The 26735-nt window shown below is 35.3% G+C and overlaps 1 protein-coding gene across 8 annotated transcripts in view; it reads left to right on the top strand.

Moving 5' to 3' along the window:
• The window catches only part of LOC130901918 (cyclin-dependent kinase 14), a 73692-nt gene that overhangs the window by 29736 nt on the left and 17221 nt on the right, over positions 1–26735 (top strand). The window contains exon 1 of one of the 8 annotated variants that reach the window (XM_057813613.1): positions 11717–11871. The exons of the other annotated variants lie outside the window; for them this stretch is intronic. The gene's annotated coding sequence lies outside the window, so the exon portion shown is untranslated. Of the gene's footprint in view, positions 1–11716; positions 11872–26735 lie in introns of those variants that run through there. 8 annotated transcript variants of the gene reach the window in all.

Here is a 26735-nt window from a genome sequence, read left to right as displayed (position 1 = left end):
AAAATTATTAAGATACAGGATGTTCAATTTTCTGAATCAAAATTTGGCTTTTCATTGGAAAAATCGTAAGGGCTAAAATAATAAAAATATTTTGATATAATTTTAAAAGAGTACTTTCAATAGATTGGTAAATATGAGAAAAAATCATGGAAGTCATTTTTGAGATACAGGGTGTTCAATTTGCACAATCAAAATTGAAACAATTTAGTCTTAATTAAAAAAATTGTAGTAGCTGAAGTTGGGGAAATATTTTGGTTATTTTATAGAATAGTGCTTTCAAAAGTTTGATAAATTTAAGAAAAAAATCATGGACGTCATTCTTAAGATACAGGATGTTCAATTTGCGGAATCAAAATCAGACTTTTCATTCGAAAAATCGTAAGGGCTAAAATAATGAATATATTTTGATATAATTTTAAAAGAGTACTTTCAATATATTGGGAAATATGGGAAAAATCATGAACTTTATTGTTAAGATACAGGGTGTACAATTTGCTGAATCAAAATTAAATTTGGTCTTAATTCAAAAAATTGTAGTAGCTGGAAGTTGGGAGAATAGTGCTTTAAAAAGCGTTATTCTTGAGATACAGGAGTTCAATTTGAGGAATAAAAGTAGTGAGGGCTAAAATAATGTTAAAATTCTACAAGAATACTTCGAAAACATTGATTTATATATTATCAGAAACGTTTGAATATTTATATTAACAGCTATAGCGACGTGCTAATAAATGAATCATTACAATGTCCGTCGATGCATATAGTAAGACAAGTACCATATATTTCTATTGGAAATTTAGTGTTTGTAAAAAACAAAATTTGCAAATTCGTCTTTTTTTAAACAACGTTTCATTATCTGTATATAATCAGCTACAGGGTTATCAGATTATTTTCGCAATAATTATCGATTAGAAATAAAATCAACTATCATATATGAATTGAGATAATAATTATAAACAATGTTATCTGTTACGGATTCATATATATCAGAAAATCTGCCATCGGTGGCATTGTCTTTATGCAAATATAACTTAGAAGGAAGCGACTTGCAAATAAGAAAAGTTAAACTCGTTTACGACACCCTGCCAATGACCAATTGGCGTGAAGTGAAATGGCGGCTCTGAAGATAACGCTGCTCAAGGCTACCGGAATACGAACATGAATATTTGAATACGTTTCCTCGTCGAAAAGTCCGAAGTTGGTGTTTGGAATTAAAGTCGGTAGCAAATCAAATTTATCATACGTGTTTGCATTTTAAATTCATCGAAATGGATGCGGAAAGAGATTAGAATGTATTTAGTGGTCGATCCCCCCTCTACTTCTATTTTAAATAACACGTATTTGAAAAAAATGATGATAAACTTTGTTGGTGTGCGGAAAGGACAAATTTCTGTACGTATAAACGTCAGTTAATGAAATGTCGATGTTCCGGTTGCATTTTTTTCGATTCAATTATCATTTGCGCAACTGCATCTCACTGATTACGTTGCGTATCACGAATTCTTCGACAAGGACAAGCAGTGAATGTACCGGAAATGATCATCTGTCAATCGGTATAACATTGTTAATAATAACAACATTGAGTGAATTTAAAATGAATTCTCGTTCGTTTCAAGTTTCTTTATAATATTTGTATTAACGACATGTGAGTAACACGTTTCATTTCCGTATAAATTACACTGTAAAAAAGTTGGAAGCTGTAGAACTGGATGAAATATTATTTCAGTATATACTACACCGAGAAAATTTCTTTTCTCTGAACTACATCTGTAACAAATTTGGAAATTATAAAATTATATGGAACTACACGATGAAAATATTAAAACTAGAGTCAAATGCATTTATTTTATAACAATTACACCGAAAAAACTTGAAAATTGAACTTTCTTTCATCAATTACTCTGGAAAAAGTTGAAATTTGAATTTTTTTCATCAATTAAACTGAAAAGACATGGAATTTGAGTATTTTCTCATCAATTACACTAAAAAACCTTGAAAATTTAACTTTTTCTCGTCAATAACATCGTAATTCTCATCAATAATATTGTTTTGTATTATAGTTATTATTAACACGTTCACATTAACATTTATTTGTAAGAAAATTTTTTACATAGCTTTAACAACAGAACTTCTTATATATCTCATTTCTTCCATTCGCTCAGTAGTCGGTTGGTCGGACAGCGTTGCCAGTTTTCATGAGTTTTGAATTAATTCTGGCGTGAACATACTCCCCGCGTTGAAAGCATAAGGATGGCTTTCAAAGGTCAACTGGAAGGGGGCAGATTTTTTGAAAGCTTCTTTTGATGATTTCTCCAGAGGGAGTTCTTATAGAAGCGACCCTAGCGATACCGTCAGGGCCTCTATGGAGCTTGCTGATTCTACCTAATAACCACTGAGTGGGCATAGTGTTCTCGCCTTTCACTAAAACGAGAGAATCTTCTACTAGATGGCCTTGGTTGGACTTCCATTTGGTGCGTCTTTGGAGCTCCGCAATGTACTCAGATTTCCATCTGTTCCAGAAGTGCTGTGCTAATTGTTGTACGAGCTGAAATCTGGAAAGTCGATTCATTTTTATGTCGGTGACATCTTGATCAGGTGCTGCAATTATTGGTCTTCCAATCAAGAAGTGAGCTGGGGTAAGAGGTCCAAAATCGTTGGGATCAGAGCTCAGTGGGCATAAAGGACGCGAATTCAAAATCGCCTCGATTTGTGCGAGAACTGTGGCAAATTCTTCAAATGATAAATGAACTTGGGTCAAAACGCGCCTTAAATGATGCTTTACGCTTTTGACAGCTGCTTCCCACAAACCTCCGAAATGAGGAGAGTAGGGTGGTATAAACCTCCACTCTATATTCTGAGAGCTACATTTCTCGATTATAGTGTTGCTGCCATGTTTTAGAAAATCCTTTAGCTCTCGCTGTGCCCCGACGAAGCTTGTTCCATTGTCGGACAATATTTTTGATGGTTTGCCTCGTCTAGAGACAAAACGATATAGCGCTTGAATAAATGATTCTGAAGAAAGGCTAGAAATCAATTCCAAATGGACTGCTTTAGTTGATAAACAAATAAATACGCCAATATAACATTTACTTAAACGACAACCTCTACCTTTCTTATCGTTAATCATAAATGGCCCCGCGTAATCAACTCCCACTATTGAAAATGCACTAGAAGGATTAGTTCTATCGCGCGGTAAGTTGGCCATAATTGGCTGTATGGTTTTAGCATTGAATTTGAAGCATTTCACACAATTCTTAACAGTCTTTCGTGCAAGATTTCTACCGGATATAACCCAGTAATTTTCTCTTATAGTGCTTAAGAGCAGCTGAGGGCCGCCATGCAATAGGCGTTCATGTTCTTGTAAAAATAGTAGCTTTGAAAAATGATGCTTTGAATTGATCAAAATTGGATGCCTTTTGTCAAAGGAGTAATTTGAATGTTTTAGTCGCCCTCCTACGCGTAGCAAACCATCGGGTTCTAGAAAGGGACTAAGACTTAATAGATTACTATGGGAGCTCAAAGGCTTGTTATTTTTCAATGTTTCAATTTCGGTAGAATACGATTGAGATTGACAAATTCGAATGAGACATTTTAGAGAATCACTTAACTCCTGTACTGTAAGAGAACCGCCTCTTCTGCGATTTCTCTGAAGACAATTATCCTTAAATCGTAAAATGTATGCCATTGTTCGTTGCATTCTTGAGAAATTTGAGAAACGTTCAAAGGGAAAACTCAGAGTAGGGGGCGCAACATTGGTCAGAAGACTGGATTTAAGTTCAGGTAAATCATGAACCACCTCCAGCTTGTCATTGGGCCAAAAACTTGGGTCCTTAGCTAGCCAAGTAGGGCCGCGCCACCACAAATCAGAGTTTAAAATTTGACTAGGATATATTCCCCTTGAAGCAATATCTGCTGGATTATCGTGGGTGGGGATGTGCCTCCAATCGGCGTGTTTAGTGAGAGACTGAATTTCTGCCACTCTATGGGCCGTGAATGTTTTTAGCAGATTCGGGCTTGTGCGTACCCAAGCTAGAGTTATAGTTGAGTCCGACCAAAGTGTGAAAGATTTGAATTGAATTTTCAAAGCAGTTTTAGCTTTATCTGTTAGGCGGGCTAGAAGCAATGCTGCGCATAATTCCAACCGCGGGATTGGTATTGTTTTTATAGGTGCCACCTTTGCCTTGGCGCATAACAGGGATACATGAACCTTTTGATCGGAATCAATACTTCTCAAATAAACACAGGCTCCGTAAGCCTTTTCCGAAGCGTCAGCGAAACCATGCAGTTGTAATTCAACAGCATTCTTGCAAATAGCTTGTCTGTTTAACTCAAGATCGTTCAAAATAAGAAGCTCCTTCTCCAACCTTACCCAATTTTCAGATATAGCTTTTGGAATAGCGTCATCCCAAGCTAATTTATTTTCCCATAATTTTTGCATTATCATTTTTGCGATAATAGTACATGGGCTTAGTAAACCAAGGATGTCGAATATTTTTGATATAGTAGATAAAATTGTGCGTTTTGTGACCTTTGTACCTATAGGATTGGTATGAATTTTATATTGAAGCTTATCGTTATTGCAAACCCATATCAAGCCTAATGTTTTTGTTTTGCCATCATGCGCAAATTCTAGTATATCGGATTTTAAATCATTTGAACTTATATTTTTGAGCGCGTTGGTGTCGTTAGAGCACCATTTTCGGAGTGCGAAACATCCCGATTTAAGAGTGTCACTTATCGCTTTACATATGTATTGCGCATGCTCAAGTGTAGGTGCACCTGTTAACAGGTCATCTACATAAAAGTCGTGCTTAATGATTTCGGCTATTTCCGGGTTCATTTCTTGAATATCCTCAGCGAGTTTAGCTAAACAGCGTATTGCAAGATAACTGGCAGAGGCTTGCCCGTATGTAACGGTATTTAGCTGGTAGACTTCCAGGTTATCACTCGGATTTTCGCGCCATACAATTTTTTGCAAATGCCTTTGCTCGGGCGTTATTGAAATTTGCCGGTACATTTTAACTATGTCTGCCGAAACTACATAGTTATATTTCCTAAACCTTAAGACTATTGATAGTAAATCGTCTTGTAAAACGGGTCCAATGACTTGAATATTTTTGAAGGATAGACCGTTGCTAGAGGGCGCTGATGCATCGAAAACTACCCGTAGTTTTGTGGTCAAACTCTCTTCTCTCAAAACTCCGTGATGCGGCATGAAATATTCGAAGCTTGAATCATTGCCGTTACAAATTGTCATATGGCCTAGCTCTTTATACTCGTTCATAAATTGTATATATCTGCTGTGCAGCATTGGATCTCTCCTGAATTTTCGTTCTAATGCATAGAAACGTTTTTCGGCTTGAGCTTTCGACTCACCTAAACTAGAAGGTTGTTGCTTCAAAGGTATAGTGACTGTAAAACGTCCGTTCGCGTCTCTGGTAGTAGTTTTGATGAAATTGTCCTCGCAAAATTGTTCATCTGGAGAAAGTTGTCGCGTGCTAGATATTTCCTCGATTTCCCAAAATTTGGCTATTGAATTTAATAATTCCTGGTTTATACTTAAATTACAAGAAGCCTTTTCAACGTTGTTAGTACTTATTTGCCCAGATACAACCCAACCTAGCACTGTATCAATTAATAGCGGCATATTTTTTCCTAACGAAATTTTGTTATTGCTTAAGATTGTCCAAAATAGGTCCGCGCCAATGAGCATGTCTACTGGTCCGGGAATATTGAATTGTGGATCAGCTAGCTTTAGATCACCTGGAATCGCCCAAGATTGCGTGTTGATTCGACAACACGGCATCACACTTGTAATCTCTTTTAGAATATAACAATTGCCATGCGCTTTAAAATTGGTATGTATAGATTTAAATGAAACCTTACACCTTTTACTGACCTTTGAAATATTGTTTGAAATTCCGAAAATTGAAAGATCTGTTTTATGTGTCGCAATATTCAAACGCTTTTGCAAATCCTCCGTTATGAAGGAAGTTTGAGAACCACAATCTAATAACGCTCTTGCTTTGTGAAAATTATTGAAATTGTCTGAAATGAGTAAACAGGCGGTAGATAATAGCACCTGCCCCGCCGCTGGTACCACTACGCCACTGCTTAGTGCTGCGGAACTTGAGCTCGCGTTGTCCGCTATCTCGAGTTTTTCATGCAAAATTGTATTGTGCCAAGCTTTACACACTTTGCAAGGCCCTAATTTACACTGTTTGACAGAGTGACCCGAACGCAAACAGTTATGGCAAAGATTTGATTTTTTGACAAAATCTTTTTTTTGTGTTATTGTTAATCCGAGAAACTCTGCACAACGATATATTGAATGCTCTTTCTTGCAATAGGAGCATGTATATGTACTTGAGGTCAATGACCTTACTCTACTTTGTTTATTGAATTTATTTTCCTCATTACTAAATTTTGAATCTGATTTATTTAAACTGAGACTGTTCTTTGATTCTAACATATTAAGAAAATTGGAACGTTTTTGTAAAAATTGTAGGAATTTATCTAACTTTGGCAATTCTTCCTGATCTCTATTTTCCCTTTCCCATTCAAGGTTTGAGCTAGTATCTAATTTATTAGTAATCCAAAAAATTAGTAGAGGATCCCAATTAGTTATATTTTGCCCCAATTGTTCAATAGATCCCAAATGTTTGTGAATATCGTCAGCTAAATTTTGTAGTTTTTCAGCTGTCGGTTTTTGTATATTTTCTAATGAAAAAATAGCTCTAATATGTTCATATATTAATTTTTTAGTATTGTCAAATCTTTTTGAAATTGTGGCCCATGCCACTTCATAATTGTCGGCCGTATATTTGATTTTGGAAATGGACGCCGCTGCTGTTCCTCCTAGTGCACTTCGCAAGTAATAAAATTTTTGAATATTATCTAATTTTTTACTATCATGAATAAGGCATTTATATGTGTCCCTGAATTCTAACCAATCTTCAAAGTTTCCACTGAATTTAGGAAGTGATATATCCGGAAGCTTTATACCCTCGTTTTTACAACAAGCTTTGTCTGAAATCACGCTAAGATTTGTATCATTATCGTGATTATTGTAGCTTTGTAAAATGTTTTTAGCAACAGCGATTGCATCATAATATGAATTTTCAAATCTCTCTCGTTCGATTAATTGCTCATCTAAATTTATATCATCCTGTAACTCTATTTCTAATTGATATGATTTGAATTCGTCAAGATAATTTTCGGCATCACGTAACCTATCTTTTAATTTTGTAACTTCTGTTTGGCTTAAATTAGATATAGTTGCAAATTCATTTACCGCTTTTGTGAAAATAGTTAACTGAGCTTTAATTACACCTCTTTTCTTTATTAGTTTGCCAAGTTCTGCCATTTTATATTGTCAAATTGTTCAAGCACAAACAGAGAAGCTTTGAAATCGCAAATGGAAAGAAAAATTCGGAAATAAATAATTTGGAACAAACTCACTCTGATTTCGGTCGAACTGCCTGATTCTTGCAATTGAACTAGTCGGCCAGTTGAGTTGATGTCTGGTCGCCGTGATATTGTATCGACTACTTGTTTGGTCGATCACTTTGCACTCGTTGATAGTTGCTTGCAGCACGTGGTAAATTGTTTTTGGGTTATAGTTGTTAATAATATATTGTTTATTGCGAATTTTCACTGGTTTTGTTTATAATCCGCTCGTAAGGACCATGTTTTGTATTATAGTTATTATTAACACGTTCACATTAACATTTATTTGTAAGAAAATTTTTTACATAGCTTTAACAACAGAACTTCTTATATATCTCATTTCTTCCATTCGCTCAGTAGTCGGTTGGTCGGACAGCGTTGCCAGTTTTCATGAGTTTTGAATTAATTCTGGCGTGAACAAATATCATTCACCCTTGAAAATCAAATATTTTCTCATTAACTACACTGAAAAAACTTGAGAATCGAACTTTCTTTTTTCCATTTCACTAAAAAACTTGACAATTGAACTTTCTTTCACCTATTACACTGAAAAAAATTGATAATTTGAAGTTTTTCCCATTAAGTATATTGAAAAAACTTGAAAATAGAAATTATTCTTATCAATTATACCGAAAAAACTTGATAATTCAGCTGTTTCTCATCAATAACACGAAAAAAAACTTGGAAATCAAAAATGGAACTTTTTCCCATCAATTACACTCTAAAAATTTGATAATTCAGCTGTTTCTCATCGATAACACGAAAAAAACTTGGAAATCGAATATTTTCTTATCAACTACACTGAAAAAACTTGAAAATTGAACTTTTACATAGTAAAAACTCAATAATTGAGCTGCTTCTCAACAATAACACTATTAACCCTTGGAAATTGAAAATTTTCTCATTAATTATACTGTAAAAACTTGAAAATTCAACTTTTTCCCATCAATTACACTCTAAAAATTTGATAATTCAGCTGTTTCTCATTAATAACTCTGTAAAAACATGGAAATTGAATATTTTCTCATCAACTACACTGAAATAACTTGAAAACTGAATTTTTTCTCATCAATTACACTGTAAATAGTTGGACATTGAACTTTTTTCCATAAGTTACTAAATACTAAGAAAACTGTTAAGTAACATGTGACATATTGTAGTATAAACTACACTGTGAGTTGTAAAATAAAATTAAACGAAATATATTTACATCAAGTCGTTTTCCGTTCCGAAAATATGAAACTTCGGTCATGCCAAAGGACTTTAGCTCCCATTAATTCATTGTGCAGTTTTTCGCTACTTGTATTTCTAAATATAATAATAAACTTTAGTATATTGGCCGCGCATAATATAATTTTCTATTTTAATTATAGATCTCGAGTCAGTAACCTTTAATAGACTTCAACTATTCTGACCCCCATATATTTTAGTTTAGTTTAAATTAGCAATCAAGCCCGTAGTTGTTTGTTTTTCAAACATCGCCATCCAGCACCAACATCGAACCAATCATTAAGAGAATACAGGAATTCCTCTTGATAAAACTATTAATATATTTATAGCTGATTGAAAATTTTCCTTTTAATTTATTTGATTAAGTACAACCCTGACCTGTCCGTGTGAATTTCGCCTGAAACTGTTTACTTTATTGGAACAATGGTTTCCTTTACTTGCCTGTGGATTTATCTAAAGTTTTGACAAACGACAGTCTTGATCTCATTGAAAAAGAATATTTTTCTGGAAAATATCTATATGACCATCCCCAACCGGACGTAACGATGGAATAGGGCGAAAAAATAAATGGACCTTTCATTGGGATATCGTTCGAAGGGATTTCGACATTGAAAGAAGAAAAAAAAAAAGACCCGGCGGTGCAAAAATGATGAAAACATACACGTTCATTGTGCGAAATAATGAAATTTTGTTATACTACCCGGAAGAGAGGGTGCTTAACAACCTTTAACGGCATATAAATTGTAGCGATGAGTCTACACAATTTTATTTTATATTCCAAACGTTTGATCGTTTTCTGGTTGGTTTATTTTGCGTTCGATATATAAAGGGATGTAGTTCACATTTTTATATACAGGATACACAATAATCATTACAAAACCCCTTTTATTAGAAAATTCTTCTGTGCTACGACTATGATATATAAATAAAATTTCGACAAAAAGAGATGTTGGTTTCAGGTAGATGGTAAAATGGGTGTCGAGGGTTTAGTACCCTCAACAGAACACGTGTTGATTCGTATTTCAAAAAACTTTTTACCTCAGATGGAATAGACCATTGAACAACGTTGCCAGATTTTAAACATTTTCGAAACTAACAAATTTATTCACTTCGTTTCTTTGGATTACTTTTTTTATTCCACTGTAAAAAGGTATTAGGATAGCTCATAGTTCAAAGTTGTGGGCGGCCAGGCAGCCTTTGATGTCATTAGGCAAGTTGTGAGGTTTGCCCAGGTGTTTACACCGCGCTCGAGCAAGTGCAGAGCACTCGCAGATGATTTGGTCTGCAGTTTTTTCCTTCTCCATGCACCAGCGGTATTCCGGATCGTCCGTGATGCCCATGGTGTGGAGATGGCATCTTAGATGATAGTGTCCGGTTAGAAGTCGGAGTTCGTGCCTATTTAGTTAAAGCAGTTGTTTGGTGTGAAACGCACGAGGCCCATCTATATGGGCCTTCGCTTGTCGGATGCCAGGTGTCTCCATCCGAGTCCTTATTGCGAGTAGACCATTCAGGGACGCAACGAAAACGCTCTTGGCAACACCAAGGATCTCAGTCTGGCGAGTGAGTCTGCTTCATCGTTTCCCGAGTGACCGGGCAACAAAACGAGCTGGATCTTTCAGCCATCACTCACCAGACTCTCTTGCACTCCAGCACTAGCCTAGAACACACCTTTTCAGCTTGTATGACAGCTCTATTGTTAGAGTAGATTGGGATTACTGGCAACCAACCAAAAATCTCCTCCAAAAGCAACGATTTCTCCAAGTCTTCCATAGACTCGTCCTCCTTTTCGCTACCAGGCAGGCACACTTTGCTTTCTTCTGAAAATAGAACGCAGTCTAGTTGTTTGTTAATCCAACGTGTTGAAAAATCATGAACTGGCTGTTCAGTTTGATTAGATTTGGAGCCAGTAGCTGTTTGACTCAAGATTAGCTGCCTAAAATCTTCTTCTGACAGTACACCTACTCTGCGGTCTTTTTGGACTAAAACACCAATGATGTTTCTCCCGATTTCTTAGTGATGTGCTGATAATGAATCGGTCATTTCCCTCGAACGTACACGTTTAAAAAAAATAGAAACTCTGAAAGGGATGGGCCGAGGAAATTTTGTTGGAGGAAAGACCCACCTTAATTTCATACGAGCGATCACCTGAATTTTGTCGCATGAATTTAGAAACACTCTGTACATTTATAATATGAAACAATTCATTCATGAATCTCGTTAATCGTTTCCCTATTGATATACATGAATTTATAGAGGGGAGATTATTAAATGACATAGAACAAACGGTTGCAACCCTTCTGAACATCGATGCAACTAACGGTTTGATTAGGAAGGGTAGACATACTGTAGACTATAAATACGAGGGTTGTTGGAACGCGACCTAACAATATTAACATTTATAAATATATAAGAGATAATGGTAAAAAACAATAAAAATATTAGGAACTAGTCCACTGATATTTGGCGAATGCGTTGGGTAGTTTTTACCTTACTTTTTGTAATTGTTTTCATAGTTATAGAAAACTTTTGTTTGCGACAGTTTAGAGATTTCGATAATTCGAAGGTACTAGAAAAGATTTTAATATATAAAGCGGAGGATCAGTAATCTTAGTTAGTCTATAAAACATCGGGAGAAGTGAATGAACAAGTATAAAGACACAATCACGTGTTAAGAATAGTTATTGTAGAAATAAATTACGTACGTCATTTTGTGATTTAGATTGAAAAAATAAATATCAAATTTTTTATTTGTCATTCAGATTTAATTGAAGAAAAATGTAAATGTGAAAAGTAAATGGTAAATTTACATTAATTATTACATAAACGACGCGTTTTAAATATAAATATGTACTTAACATTAATCCTATTGACTTTATAAAACAAAAATTAGTACCTCACGCTATAAAATCACACAACAAAGATTCAGTTCGTTATCTAGCGCGTATGGTTGTAGTTCTTCCCTACTCGATTTTACGTCGACGCTTTATTTATCGAGAGAAAAAAACACATATAGCCGCTCAATGTTTCTCTAATAATATTGTAGGCTCTAATTGATGACGGGGCTATTTTACAGCAGCCACTGTATGTTTACGATGATTCGTTTAGTGGAAATGTTGTGCTGTTATTTTCCTTTGGATTAGTCGGTAATCGTATCGGCGAATTTTTATTATCCAATTTATACAAGGAGATCCAATAGTAAGTGATAAAGTGAATCTATAAAGATTATTTATTTCGTGCCAATTCTTTAAATTTTTTATTAATAAATATATATATATCATGTTTACGAAAAAATTGACGTGGTATTAACCATGTCACCAAGCAGTGTTTGCCGATAAAGAGTTGACTATTTATTTTTATTCTGTGGGAATCATTTGGTGCCAAAGAAAGATTACCCCCTATCAATTCGATGTTTTGACTGTTCAAAAACGTTTTCCTTTGAACTGATGTGTAACAACTCGTTTTGTCGTGGTGGAAAATGATTCTTCTTCTGCGATAGGTTTCCCTGATTGTTCTGAACACTTCTGGTGTACCATTCAGAATTGACAGTCCCACGTTGATCTAATGGAACGGTGTGGACATGACCAGTTATATAAAACCAAAACTGCACGACGAATGACCCTTCAATTCGATGTTTTGACTGTTCAAAAACGTTTTCCTTTGAACTGATGTGTAACAACTCGTTTTGTCGTGGTGGAAAATGATTCTTCTTCTACGATCGGTTTCCCTGATTGTTCCGAACACTTCTGGTGTACCATTCATAATTGACAGTCCCACGTTGATCTAATGGAACGGTGTGGACATGACCAGTTATACAAAACAAAAACTGCACGACGAATGACCCTTCAATTCGATGTTTTGACTGTTCAAAAACGTTTTCCTTTGAACTGATGTGTAACAACTCGTTTTGTCTTGGTGGAAAATGATTCTTCTTCTGCGATAGGTTTCCCTGATTGTTCTGAACACTTCTGGTGTACCATTCAGAATTGACAGTCCCACGTTGATCTAATGGAACGGTGTGGACATGACCAGTTATATAAAACCAAAACTGCACGACGAATGACCCTTCAATTCGATGTTTTGACTGTTCAAAAACGTTTTCCTTTGAACTGATGTGTAACAACTCGTTTTGTCGTGGTGGAAAATGATTCTTCTTCTACGATCGGTTTCCCTGATTGTTCCGAACACTTCTGGTGTACCATTCATAATTGACAGTCCCACGTTGATCTAATGGAACGGTGTGGACATGACCAGTTATACAAAACAAAAACTGCACGACGAATGACCCTTCAATTCGATGTTTTGACTGTTCAAAAACGTTTTCCTTTGAACTGATGTGTAACAACTCGTTTTGTCTTGGTGGAAAATGATTCTTCTTCTGCGATCGGTTTCCCTGATTGTTCCGAACACTTCTGGTGTACCATTGAGAATTGACAGTTCTACGTTGATCTAATGGAACGGTGTGGACATGACCAGTTATATAAAACCATTACTGCACGACGAATGACCCTTCAATTCGATGTTTTGACTGTTCAAAGACGTTTTCCTTTGAACTGATGTGTGACAACTCGTTTTGTCGTGGTGGAAAATGATTCTTCTTCTGCGATAGGTTTCCCTGATTGTTCTGAACACTTCTGGTGTACCATTCAGAATTGACAGTCCCACGTTGATCTAATGGAACGGTGTGGACATGACCAGTTATATAAAACCAAAACTGCACGACGAATGACCCTTCAATTCGATGTTTTGACTGTTCAAAGACGTTTTCCTTTGAACTGATGTGTAACAACTCGTTTTGTCGTGGTGGAAAATGATTCTTCTTCTGCGATAGGTTTCCCTGATTGTTCTGAACACTTCTGGTGTACCATTCAGAATTGACAGTCCCACGTTGATCTAATGGAACGGTGTGGACATGACCAGTTATACAAAACAAAAACTGCACGACGAATGACCCAAGGCTCTAATGGAACGATGTGGTGCGTCTTGAAAGACCCATACAGTCAATTGGTGCTTAATTTCGGGTTCATATGTATTCGTCACATCTTTTGAGACAATACAATTGAATGTTGATGCAATATTGAATGTATGGGAATGGAACTAATGCCCAAGTATGCCACAATCTCACGGTACGTCACATGACAATCTTTCCCGGGAATTTAACAGCTGGGGATATTTGAACATCTTTATATGTCAATAATTTGAGTCGTTGTGAGTCCAAACTTGGATCCAGTATTTGGTTCCAACAATTTTTTTAATGAACATTGTACGTTTCACGAATTTTGTGCATTTCTTAAACGTAACCTTAAATTTAATTATCCAAATTTCATACTGAATACACTGTTTACACCAATACTTACAATTACACTGTCTGATGCACGTTTCGATAACTAAGCTATCGTCTTCAGAGACTGGAGGTAAATTCTAACATATTTGAATCGACTGATTCGAATATCTGTTATTTATAAATTCAAAAAAACATCAGCTGACGTGGATCAGTGTCGTTTTTGAAATTTACACGAGTGTTATTTGGTATGATAGATGTGGTCGTTCGTAAACAGTAACGGAAAAGAGAAAAATATTCGAAATAATTAAATTTGGAATTGCGTGCTATGAGAAAACCTTAATTCTACTCGACACTAGGGATATTTCATTCTGACATGTCTTCTTACCTTCTTTGTATTTAATTCGATAAAGATTGTATCGTTTTTTGTGTCCACCCGGGGTAAAATTTTCAGTTCCTCATCTGATATTCTATATTTATATATTATAGGACTCAACTTGACGTTTTGTTTACTAGAGAACTTTCTAAATTTACGGGGGTTTTTAATTTGGAACATTTAAAAAATCCAGTAACTAAAATTTGTTGTAATTTAATTTTTTTCTTATTTTATGATACTAAATATCAGAAAATATGGATGAAGACACGTAAAGGGCGTAAAGGAGCGTGTAATGATTAGTAAAAGTCACCTAATTTTGAAAATACAAATACAGGGTGTTCAGGGTAATGAGTAGATGATTGAGTACCTTAAGAGATTGTTCCTCCTAGTATTCAGACTAGTTCTTTTACATGAACAACCCTGTACAATCTAAAGATAGCAAAAACAATTTTTTAAATCGATTTAAAAAAAATGTACTATTTGTTTAACTCGATAAAATTTATGGTTTAGGAGATATGTAGATACATAAAGAAAAAATTTTCTATCAAAAGAGACCTGAAACTAAAGAAAATATCAAGAAAAACATATAAAAGCTTCTAAGAATGAAAAATTATTAATAAATAAACTCTGGAAGTGTCCAAACAAGTCAAATATTTTAAATCAAGTGTTTAGGATGTGTATCAACAAGTCAAATGCTTGAAAAACGATTTAATGGATGTATCCCAACAAGTCACAGTTTGATAAATACTGAAACTAATTATTTATCAAAAAAAAAGGTCTAAGAAGTCAAAAGTCGAAGAGGCGTGACTTCGTTGGGTTGTGTGTATTTGGATGGGGACAATATTCATATTGTCGAAGGGATATATTAGGTTTGAACCTGATATAAGAAAGATTTCTTCGCAAAACTAATTTGTGGTGAATTTAGAACTGTAATAGAATAAAAAGGGCAAAAAAGAAAGAAGAGAAAGGATAAAAAGGCACAGAGGCAACCTCGCAGAATGCTTTTGGCTGGTAAACCGCTTCACCAAGTTACAGGAAAACCACAGAAAACCTGGTGTTCTTTTCCGAAAAATCTGCTGTATAAAAATCTGATTCCCGTCTTTCTTCCGGTTTTTCCAGGCTGGTTTTCACATTATCCCGGTTTAAATTTCGTCAATAAACAACACTTTTATGATGATGAATATTTATTTTCGTAAATACAAGTATAATTATCCACCAAGTTATTTTTTGAATATAACTATTCCCTGCAGCATTTCTGCAAGCTTTCTTTAAGAGTCTTTAGTCTTAAGGATTTTTTATTTACAGTTTTCCTTTCTTCTTCTGTTTTGTGCCTTGTTGTGCTGTGCCATATCTTCCCTCATCATCCCCTAATCTTTGGTGATTCTTCTTCTAACTTTTCAACCAAAATTTGAACTGAACTGAAAGAATGCTAGTTCAACCAAGAGTAGTTTATTATTCAAAGACTTTTTCACGGTATCACATGATGTGATTCGTGTTTTACAGACATGAATTTTTTCAAGTGCGGATATTTTTCGAGAAACAGGTATGTTTTCTATCCATTGTACTGAAATGAATATCGGAGGGAACTCCAAGCAATCAGTAATGGATAAGAATGTTTCGGAGTCGGGAGGTCTTATCATAAACTGCGATATTCACTGTTACGAGGATGGTTCCAGAAGTACCTGGCCTGATCTAGAAATAGCGATAGTTGCTGGATTAGAAAATACACAATCTATACAGCACATGCTTCAAGTTTGAAGACGCCACGTTGTTTAGTATTTGTTTGGCAGTAATCGGTAGTGAAAGTTTTCAGTGATCGTTATGTGATACAATACTTTTATTTGAAAGGATTTGGCCCAACCAATATAAGATCTGAACTAGATTCTAATCTAAGTGAGACTAATCCTTCGTTAACAACAATAAAATATTGGATAGCGTAGTTTAAACGATGCCGTACGACCTGCGAAGACCAGCATCGGCCAAACGAGGTGACGACTCCAGAAATGTGGAAGGAAAATCAAAAAGCGGTACTGGATGATCGTCGACTGAAGTTGCGCGAGTTAGCAGACATAGTAGGCATTTCAAAAAGTCCGATACATCGCATGTTAACTGAAAATTTGGACATGAGGAAGCTGGGTGCCGCATTTGCTCACATTGGAACGAAAACAGCATCGTGAAGATGTTGCCATTGAGTGTTTGGCAATGTTACATATAAATAAATGGTTTTATAACCATGGATAAGACGTGGGTCCATAGTTTCACACCCGAAACAAGAGAACAATCAAAACAATAGACTGAAAAGGGTGAACTAGCTCCCAATAAGGCAAAGACCGTTCCATATGCAGGCAAGGTCATTGCGACGGATTTTGAGGATGCGCGTGGGATAATATTCGTTGATTATCTTGAAAAAGGAAAAACTATGAACGGCGAACTTATTGCAATTATGAGCGAAGAAATCGAGCAATAATGGCAGTATTTGGCTAAGAAGAAAATGTTGTTTCATCAAGATCAATGCACCAAATCACACATCCGTTATTTTAATGATCAAAATTAATGAATTCATATTTGTAATGTTACCTCATGCAACCCATTCGCCAGATTTAACCCCCTCGGACTATTTTCTGTTCCCACAGTAAACAATGCTTCGGTGGTGAAAGATTTCCCAACAATGAAGAGGTGTTAATGTCTGTTTTGATAAACTTGACGATTAATATTATAAAAAAAGTATCACATTGAATATCGCTGGGAAAAGTGATTAGAGCTAAAAAGAAATTACGTTAGAAAATAAATAGTTTTCTTTGTTAAGCCAGATACTTTTGGAACCATCCTCGTAGTTTGACTTTGTTAATGAATGTTTCTAGTTATAACTTGATTAATATAGGGTGTACACGTTTCATATGACAAAAATTATTACTACCTAAGGGTGGTAACTGAACTTTCAACTCGTCGACGAGGTAATTTGATAGTTTTTTGGTGATTAGTATTCACGTCCTTCAAAACATCCACAAAACGTGTTCAAATTCCATTAGCTTTAGTCCTTTTAACGGGATCTAGACTTATCGCGAAGGTCGAAAAGTTAACAATATCTACGAGGATCGTCCCAAAAGTAACTGGCCTGACATAGAAATGACCGGCGGTAGTTGCTTGAAAAAAACACTGGATTAGAAAGTACACAATCTATACAGCATTTATTTCAAGTTTGAAGACGCTACGACGAAAATTATTACTACCTAAAGGTGGTAACTGAACTTTCAACTCGTCGACGAGGTAATTTGATACTTTTTTGGTGATTATTATTCACGTCCTTCAAAACATCGTACAAAATGTTTTGTTTACAATTAAGGGAGAATATAATGAAATAATTCGTTCAAACCTTGTGTAGGGATCACCGAATAAAGATCAAATTTGGTTTGGTTCAAAAGGAAAAACAGTACAAAGTGTTCTAGATGATTTTTCACGTCTGTCGCACGTTTCTGTAAATAAATTATCGTCTTCAGAGATTGAAACTTGCGTAAGATAAGAATTCCAATTTAGACGATTTTTCGTAATATATTCCATAAAAAAATTTATAACCAAGTCAAAATTCCATTAGTTATAGGAACTTACGTTCTTTGTTCTCCGATCGCGCGCGTCAGGATAATTTCGTAGCGCTAATTAGTGACATAATTGATTATGGGTTTCTAGAGAAAATCCCCGTTTTAATTGAATTATTACATAAAAATCATGGAGAACTCGAAGAAATGAGCTGGAACGCTCTTAAAATTAAAAGACGTTAATTCTATTTAGCGTAAATTTGAAAGATTTATACTTTAAATATGTTAAATTTTATTTCGGGGGACAGAACATTAAAAAAATCACTTTTTAAAAGAGTTTCGAAAAAAAACTATAAAGTTATTTCCTTTTCAGAAATTTGATAAGACAAGTTCATATAAAACGATAATTTTATTAACAAAAGATTGAGATATTTGCCATATCTGTGGACAATCTTTTCAATACCCTCTTCAAAGAAAGTTACCGCAAATGTAGCCTAACCGTTCAGTAACAGAAGAGTACAAAACAGACCTTGTAACTTCTGGAAATTCCTTAGACAAAGCAGCATTCTGTCAGCTGGTTGATCCAGGTCATCTGAAACGACAGATATGCGTCCTTGGCCCCCTTCATCATGCTTAATCTTTAAACCTTCGACACCATTCACGTACGACACCAACACTCATGCAGTTTTCTCCATACATACGACTTATTCTCCGATGGATTTCAGCAGTACTATGGCCTTCAGTCTGTATAAAACGAATCACACTTGGCGGAAGCATCAATAATGGCGGACATATTTGCTGTAGCACAACGCCGACTGACGCCTGAATGTCAACAATGCCCGCGTAGCGTCTGCACGGAGCGATCGGAAGTTGAAAAAAAAACGGCCCTCGTAAATGGATTTAATCGCATATTCTCCTATTTTTCTTTTTTTTTGCCTCTTATATTATTTATTGGGTCTAACTAATTCTTTTCGACCATCTCTCCCTCCATTTTCCATTATATTTCCAGCCCTATATCATCTATTTTCACGATTCACGCCACTTCTTGTTGTTTGATTTTATTGTTATCTTCCTTATCATTTTTCTATCAATCTTTCATTTAACGTCTACTCTATTCCTATATTTACTTCATCATTTCAGCTGCCGTTTCGTCAACTTGTTTATGCTGTTTAGATTCTTTTCAATCACTTCGTTTTTCATCCTTTATGAATTCGTGTCTTCCTTTCAAGGATTTGTGTGGATTGTCGTTATTTATCAGTGGCTACGTTTATTAATTCAATGTGTTTCTGATATATTTTCCCTAATTCTAATTTATTTGCAGTCTAATTCTCTTCTACTGTTTTTTTAGAGTATTTCGTCGAAGTCTACATTTATTTCATAATCTTCCGTATTTCTTTTGTACCTTTTCACTATATTTTTATGTTTTATTGTGATAGAAATTTTTGTTGTTTTATACGAAACAACGTGGAACGAAAGTCGTTGCCAGCTAGATTATGAGCGTTTTCGTTGTGGGAAAGCGGCAAAATATATTCCGAGCTTTCTAATACTCATGTATTCATCGTCTAAGAAATGATTATTAAAGATTTGCGGAGATTTCAAATTGTGTTATTTTCTGTAAAAAACATTAAATTCATCGATTTAAAAATTGAATATTCAAATTGACAAGAAATGACACAATTCAAAACCGTTTACGTCACGTTTTATTTCAGAATTTTATTACAAAAAACGTGTTTGACATAACGATGTAATTCTATTAGAATTGTGTGAGTGACGACGCGATTTTCAAATATTATTTCAAAAAATCGCCATATTTAAAATAAATACCAGGTGCGATTATCAAGTAACGAGACAAGTGCTGCTACAGAAAAAGTATGTATGCTTCAAAAATTAGTGACCTTCAGCTGTTTAGCCTGAAGCATACTTTTTCGAATGCGATGTCTACCGTGTCTGCAGACAAATCAGTGCAGCCGTTGCCTTCGTTTTTATAGGGACTGTTTATTTTGTTTTTCCGAGAAAATTGTTATGAAATTTCACATGAAACAACCGCGTCGCAGCGTTTTTAAAATGGCCGAGAAGATATTAAAGATGATTAAGTATTCGTGCTATTATTGAATCCATGAAATTGATATTCCGAACTGCCAGTCAACAGGTTTTTAGCCAAGTACAACATCACAGTCTTAAACCATCCACCTTATTCGCCGGATCTTACCGCGGGCGACTTCTATCTCTTTCCCAAGATCAAATATGCATTAAATAGAACAGGATTTGATTCAGTTGAAGCTGTCAAAGAAAAAACAGCGTGCGTTCTGAGGGAAGGGACGATTGAAGGAGAAAATATATCATTGTAGCTACACCTCGTATATTTAAACGCTGAAATATCTCATATTTTGTTATTTGGGATTACCAAAGCAGGCATATTTGTTGTCGTCATCTAACCGTGACAAATGATCGTTAAAATAACAGAATTTTGATAAACGACCCGTCAACGGGGTTAAGGGTCGACCGCGGGTCATTGGATTCCCATAAACGACAATAAAAATCGAAAAGGGCTCGGTCTAACGAGGACACAAACGGAAAGTTATGTTCTGTGAAGATATAGCTGTTTCTATTGAATACGTTGTAGGTATATATATATAAAAAAAAGAATTATCATTGAGGTTATGTTCCTGTATAATTTCGAATTTGAATGAAAGTATTCGTAAAAGCGGGCCAAGATTTCAATTCAAGCAAACAAACACGTGTATGTCGTAATAATATGTTTGTTTTTAATTTTCTTAACTATACATAACCGTGTAGATATGTATAGGTATATATATATATATATATATATATATATATATATATATGTATGTATCAGTAAATAAATGTTCATGCGGTATATTAACACTATAAAATAATTTTTGTATACAAAGGATATCGGTAAACTTTACACTGTATTGTAAATATCGTACATGTTCGATCGGTAAAAAATTGTTATCGGTTACAGAGTGATCCAAAGAAAATTTCCCATTCGGAATATCCATATATTGTAACTTTTCCTAATTTAATTAACTTAATTTTCACACTTCACAGTAGTTCTTGGTGTCTTGTCTTATCTACTCATAACACGAAACTTCCTTCAGGATGCTTTTTCTTTATGCATTAATCTAGATTTAACACACACTTTTTTAAAATACAGTTCTGTATTAACTTTCTCACAATAATAGATTTGTTCCAAACCATCAAAAAACAGTCTTTGGTACCGTGACGACGTGCATAGTCTGAGATAGCGCAGAAAATATAATTTAAACGTTTCCAAAACGGTCCAAATTAGCAGTTTGGAACAAACCTTGAAAGTCTTATTATTCTCCCTTTGAATCCCGTCAAAAGTAAAACATTATCGTCGTCTATAATGATTTCCAAACCTTAGCGGGTGAAAACTCTCTGAGACTTCCCAGTTTTGTTTTTTGAACTACACTTTTTTCTTTAGAATGTTGCTTCTTTCTCTCTTAGGCTTTTCTGCCCAATTCCGACTCGGAATATCGGCCGAAAATTATCGTAAATTGTTTGTCTGGCAAATTACGAAAAACAATTGATAACATTATCAATCCCTACTTGACTTGCTAAGCTGTCTAAAACGTAAGGATTTTTTTGTTTCATGCTAGGTGTCTCTGCCCATATAGTAATTTACGATGGGCCCATTATAGGCCCAGTCTTGGACCAAGTATGTACAACTCTGGCCCTAGCTTGGAAGCCGTTATTGGCCCAGTCTTGGTGGGACTCTGGGATGATAACAATGTCACTCGCTTGGTTTGCAAGCCTCGACCAGGCCTGTTTGCCTAGATAAACCCAAGACTGGTCTGCATCTCATTATTACTTTCAATGTCAAGATATCTATTATGGATAAATTAGAACAAAACTTTATATAGTTATTCAGAGTTCTGCCAAGCCTGACTGACTATAGGATGGCCGAGGTTGGGTTACCCAAAGTTCAGCCAGGCTTGGGTGATTATAGAATGGCCGGGTCTAAGTTACCCAGATTTCAACCAGGCTTGGGCCATTATCGGTTTGCCAAGGCCGGGTTTTCCAAGGTGTTGGCCCAAGAAGACCCGCCGTTCAAGTCTGGAGGCTCTTAAGTGGGTGTTTATCTTTGCAGAACAATCAAAACGTTAAGGGACGTATTAACAGCACTTTTTGCTACATCAAGAATGGGTTTTAGGCTCGTTGGTGATTTAGCCGATATCTCAAGCACCCTATTCACCAGATTTAGCCCACTCGGATCATTTCCTATTCCCAGAAAAAATGACACGGTGGTGAAAGATTTTCCAGCAATAAAGAGGTGATGTCGGTAGTAACTGGCTATGTTGAGGAGCTAGACGATTCTTATTATAAAAAGGGTATTGAACATATTGAACATCGCTGAGTGTATGGAGTCAAAAGTCCAAAACTTTCGTGTTTTCTTTGTTGGTCAGGATACTTCTGGGACCATCCTCGTAAATGTGAAACAATGTTGTATCGGAATAAAACGTTTGGTTTCTATTTTTTTCTGTATCTCGAATTTTTTTTCGTATAATTAAATTCTAAATTGGATGATATAAGAAGAAAACGATCTAAATATGTAAATTTTATTCATTTAACTTTACGAAATCGTCTTAGAAGTGTAATTTTCCATGTAAACACTTAACCTAGGTATTAATTTTACGTATTTGTTTATAATCCCTCGAGGGTCACTAACCTTGTGGATGAGGGAATAAAATTACCATCAATTTGGCGATTTTCACATTACTTAACTAAATAGAAAACAGGGAGCTTAGAACGGAGTACGGACTATACAGTATGTTCAAAAAATGATACGTTTATGTTTATTTTATGATACAAGAGTTGTTTGAAAAGTGTACGGCCGATGGAACCGTCTTCGAAATAAATTTGTCCTCTGTAATCCACACTCTCGACTGTTTTTTTTTGTAAGGTAGGTCTAGGCGTCATCTATAGTTATGAATCGCAAAACATCCATCTCATATTGCTTAAAAATTCAATTCGACGATTGTCCAATACCATTTGGTGAACTCCATAAACTCTTATTTCATTTACATATTAATAGTGCTTTTTAAAAATAGAAACATTCAACAAACATCCAAAATGGCTGTAAGTCTAGTTAACTCATGCGTAAATGTATTTCCCAACTTCAAATTGAAGTCGGAACGTTTTCAAACAAAAACAACCCTTATATAATATAATAATTTTTGGTAGAGCTCCCATCCAAAATAAAATTCCTCGCTGCTACTACTTTAAGCACTCACCTCGTATGTGTAATTTATATTTATGAAACGGATCTTCCATTAATTTCATTCTAATTGAATTAAGATAACAGAGCCCTAATTACTATGCGTGGATACCATAATTACAAGAAATGCGGTGGAGAGACGACACCGACGTTAAGTGTCGCGACGCCCGCGGTAAAATTCTCCCTCGACTCTCCCTGTGGTATTCACCGTTATCTAAATTAATCTGGGACAATCTTAATAATCTCATGCACCTCGTGAGATTGAAAGGTAAATTGGATAGTTATGAGGGGGATTAAATCCATTTATAGGTTATGTTATTTTTATTCAAATCAAAGTTATTTATAGTATTACAGTTTTTATTAGTTTCGCGTTATATCTGGGTGGCAAAACAAGAATAACGAATCATAGTTTGTAGGTGTGGACGGCCGTGAAGCCGTTGAGCACTTATACCTTCGGATAGGCCCGTCGTGCCCCATTTGACGTCACCAAAGTCCGATGTCCTTTGAGTAGCCGGCTTGAGAACCCTTTGATGTCATTAGGCAGGTTGTAGGTTTGCTCAAGTGTTTAAACCGCGCCCGTGTGATTGCAGGGCACTCACAGATAACGTGGTCTGCAGTTTCGTCCTCCAGCATGCACCAGCGGCACTCCGGATTATCCGTGATATCCATGGTGTGAAGGTAGTCTGATTCCGCGCCTATTTAGTTAAAGCAGTTGTTTGGTGAGTGACGAGCGGGGTCCGTCTATATGTGTCTTTGCTTGTCTCATGCCAACCGTCTCTATCCATCTTTGTAGAGCCCGCCTTGCATGGAAACGTCTTAAAAACTTGAATAATGTATAGGAATTATTGATTCTGGATCTGCTTAGGATGCTATGTGGAAATATTAGACGTAATGTCAAAACTACAAAATTTCTATGGCAAATTGTTCATCAAGAGGTGCGTCGAAACCGGACCTAGTAGGATCAAGTATCCTTCCGATCCGACTAGGATCATACAGAAAGACGAGTTTCTGAGAGGGAAATATTTAAAAAAAAGATTAATAGTTTTATTGAATAGTACTTCACGACGAGTTAGCTTTATTTGGTCGCTCCAAACAACCGACAGTTAAAAACCATGAAGATTTCAGTTTTTTCAAGTTTCTACAAAAACCGTTAATTGGAGGTATATAAATTTGCTAACGAAGCCCTCTTAGAATCCAATGGTAAAGAGAAAAATGGTTGTTGCAATTTGAAAAAATTAAGTTTTCGAAGTTTTTAGATAGCACCATTTTCTGAACACCCTATATAAATTTTTGTCAAGGTTGTCACAGATTTTGAAAGCTGTAAGTATTATTTGTCCAAATCCCAAAAATATTAGACCTGACTCACTTACACTTAGAAATATAATTTTTTTAGTGGATGGTTGCGAGTGTCAAAAAAATTTCGAAAATGTGAAATAATTAAAAAATTGTGAACTTTTGGCATACGATGCCCTATATAAAGTTATATTGAAATTTCGCGTAGATTCCAAAAATTTAATAAAATTCCGTTTAAAATGACGAAGTTTGGGTCCGGCTCCGGTATAACCGGAATATATCAGTAATAATTCAGGATGACCCAAAATCTGCATATTTCCCTGTTCTCCATGAAATCTCTCTGATTTTTTTCCTCTTCTTAGTCCAGTCAATGATCATTTTCCCGTGTGTTCCCATCCAGAAGGTTTGCTTTTCTCTGGGGGCGGATGCCACACTTTCTCGGGGGTAAAAAATCTTTCATGATAAGTACGTATATAGATAACGTGATTAATTCTAAGCAACTTTTGTTGTATTACGTTTTTCTGAAAGTGAAAATCACGTTTTTAGCTTGTTTTTCTCGGATGAGTGGAAAATTATGCACTTAATCGAAAAACCTGTAGAGCCAAAAATTATGTAGACCGAATACAAACGGAATTGAGTTTTTTTGTAAAAAAGTGCTTTGCGTGAACGCACGCAAATTTTAAATGGCCATATCTTACTAAATTTTGATCCTACAAAAAAAACCAAAATTTTCGGAAAAGAAAAATAAACAATTTTCTACTCTACAAAATTTTGCGTATCATTGATAGTTTTTGAGTTATTTTGGACGATTTTTAGTTGAATTACGAAAATAATTTTCTCACTTCAAGCTCAATTTTTTTCAAAAATAAGAACTCGAAATAGGTCAAACCCTCAGGGCATATTATTAGAATATGAATGAAGTTTTCCACGAAAAATGCATTGGTATTCGGTTATTGTACGTAGAAATTTTCCATTTTATCGTTAGAAAATACCAATCAACTTTCAACAAGCAATAATTCCGTTTGTATTGGGTCTGCAAAATTGGTAAATTATACGATTTTTTTGTTTTTTTATAAGCTACAATTTTGATTTCCGCAGGTTTTTCGATTAAGTGTACATTTTTCCACTTATTCGCGAAAAACAATCTAAAAAAGTGGTTTTTTGCCCGAAAATCGACGATTTAATTTGCGAATAGAACAAAAGTTGCTTGGAATTAGTCAATTTATCGATTTACGAACTTATTTTAAATGAAAAATGTTTCACGCCCAGGGAAAAGCAATCCTCGTAACAGGGTAGATTTTGAAATATAGGATAAATATAAATAAATCTAAATTTTCATACAAATCTTTATGGGATAAATAGAAAGTTAACACTTTTTTTACCGTTGTTGATTGGACTATCTAAACAACCATGACTAATTCGCAATTGCTGAAATTTTGCGCACAGAACCTTTCGCGAATTTAATTGAATCGAAACGAGTGGTGAATGTATCCAGCTAGAGCTGGAAATCCGAAAGAAGTCGGAAGCGTGTACTCACCCCTTGCGATCTCGGACCGGATTCAGATCGGACAAATGTGTCCCGGCCTTAAATCTAAATCAATTAATTATTGTTTGTACGTGAAATACATTCCGTATACCCCTCGTATATACATGATAAGTTCACTAACTACTAATTAATCATTTTCCAAGGGTCTCATCGTAATAAATTCTATAATTTATTGGCATAAATATCTTTTTTTATTTGTAAATTGCTTTTGAATCGAGTAATATCGATTAAGAGGTAAAATCTCCAATCGCCGATAAGGTTTTTTTATCATTTTTATTTTTAAAAAAATGTGTATTTCTTTGTTTACTTGCTAGAAAAAACCTTGTACGGCAACACCCTTCACCTGGACTGGAAAATACCGGCGAATTCTGGATTAACCATCAGTCGATGACTCATAGTACACCTGCCATAGTCGCGCCTTCATATTTGATTAGGGAAGGGTTCTAATTATGTATATTCTATTACTAAATTTTAGAAGATGAAATGTCGAAAAAATAATTTTACATCTAGTAATCAACGAACAACAAACGTCGTTTTATTTCGCATCAGGATCGTATTAAGCCTGTATAAAATTCATAAAAAATATTCGACCATCTTACGACGTGTAAATGACCTACATGTAGACTCCGGGATAGTGCTGTGACCCCGTTATCGATCTCACCTAGTTCAGGGACGGACACCGGAGACGCTGGGAGTCGCGAGAATTTCGACACCAATTAGGAAAGTGAAAAATACGCTTGGTGTTGGATCCGCACCAATAAATTAATGAT

This window comes from Diorhabda carinulata, chromosome X, assembly GCF_026250575.1.
Source record: "Diorhabda carinulata isolate Delta chromosome X, icDioCari1.1, whole genome shotgun sequence".
Taxonomy (NCBI): domain Eukaryota; kingdom Metazoa; phylum Arthropoda; class Insecta; order Coleoptera; family Chrysomelidae; genus Diorhabda; species Diorhabda carinulata.
Note: the sequence above shows the minus strand (reverse complement) of the source record. Positions and strands in the feature narration are given on the sequence as shown.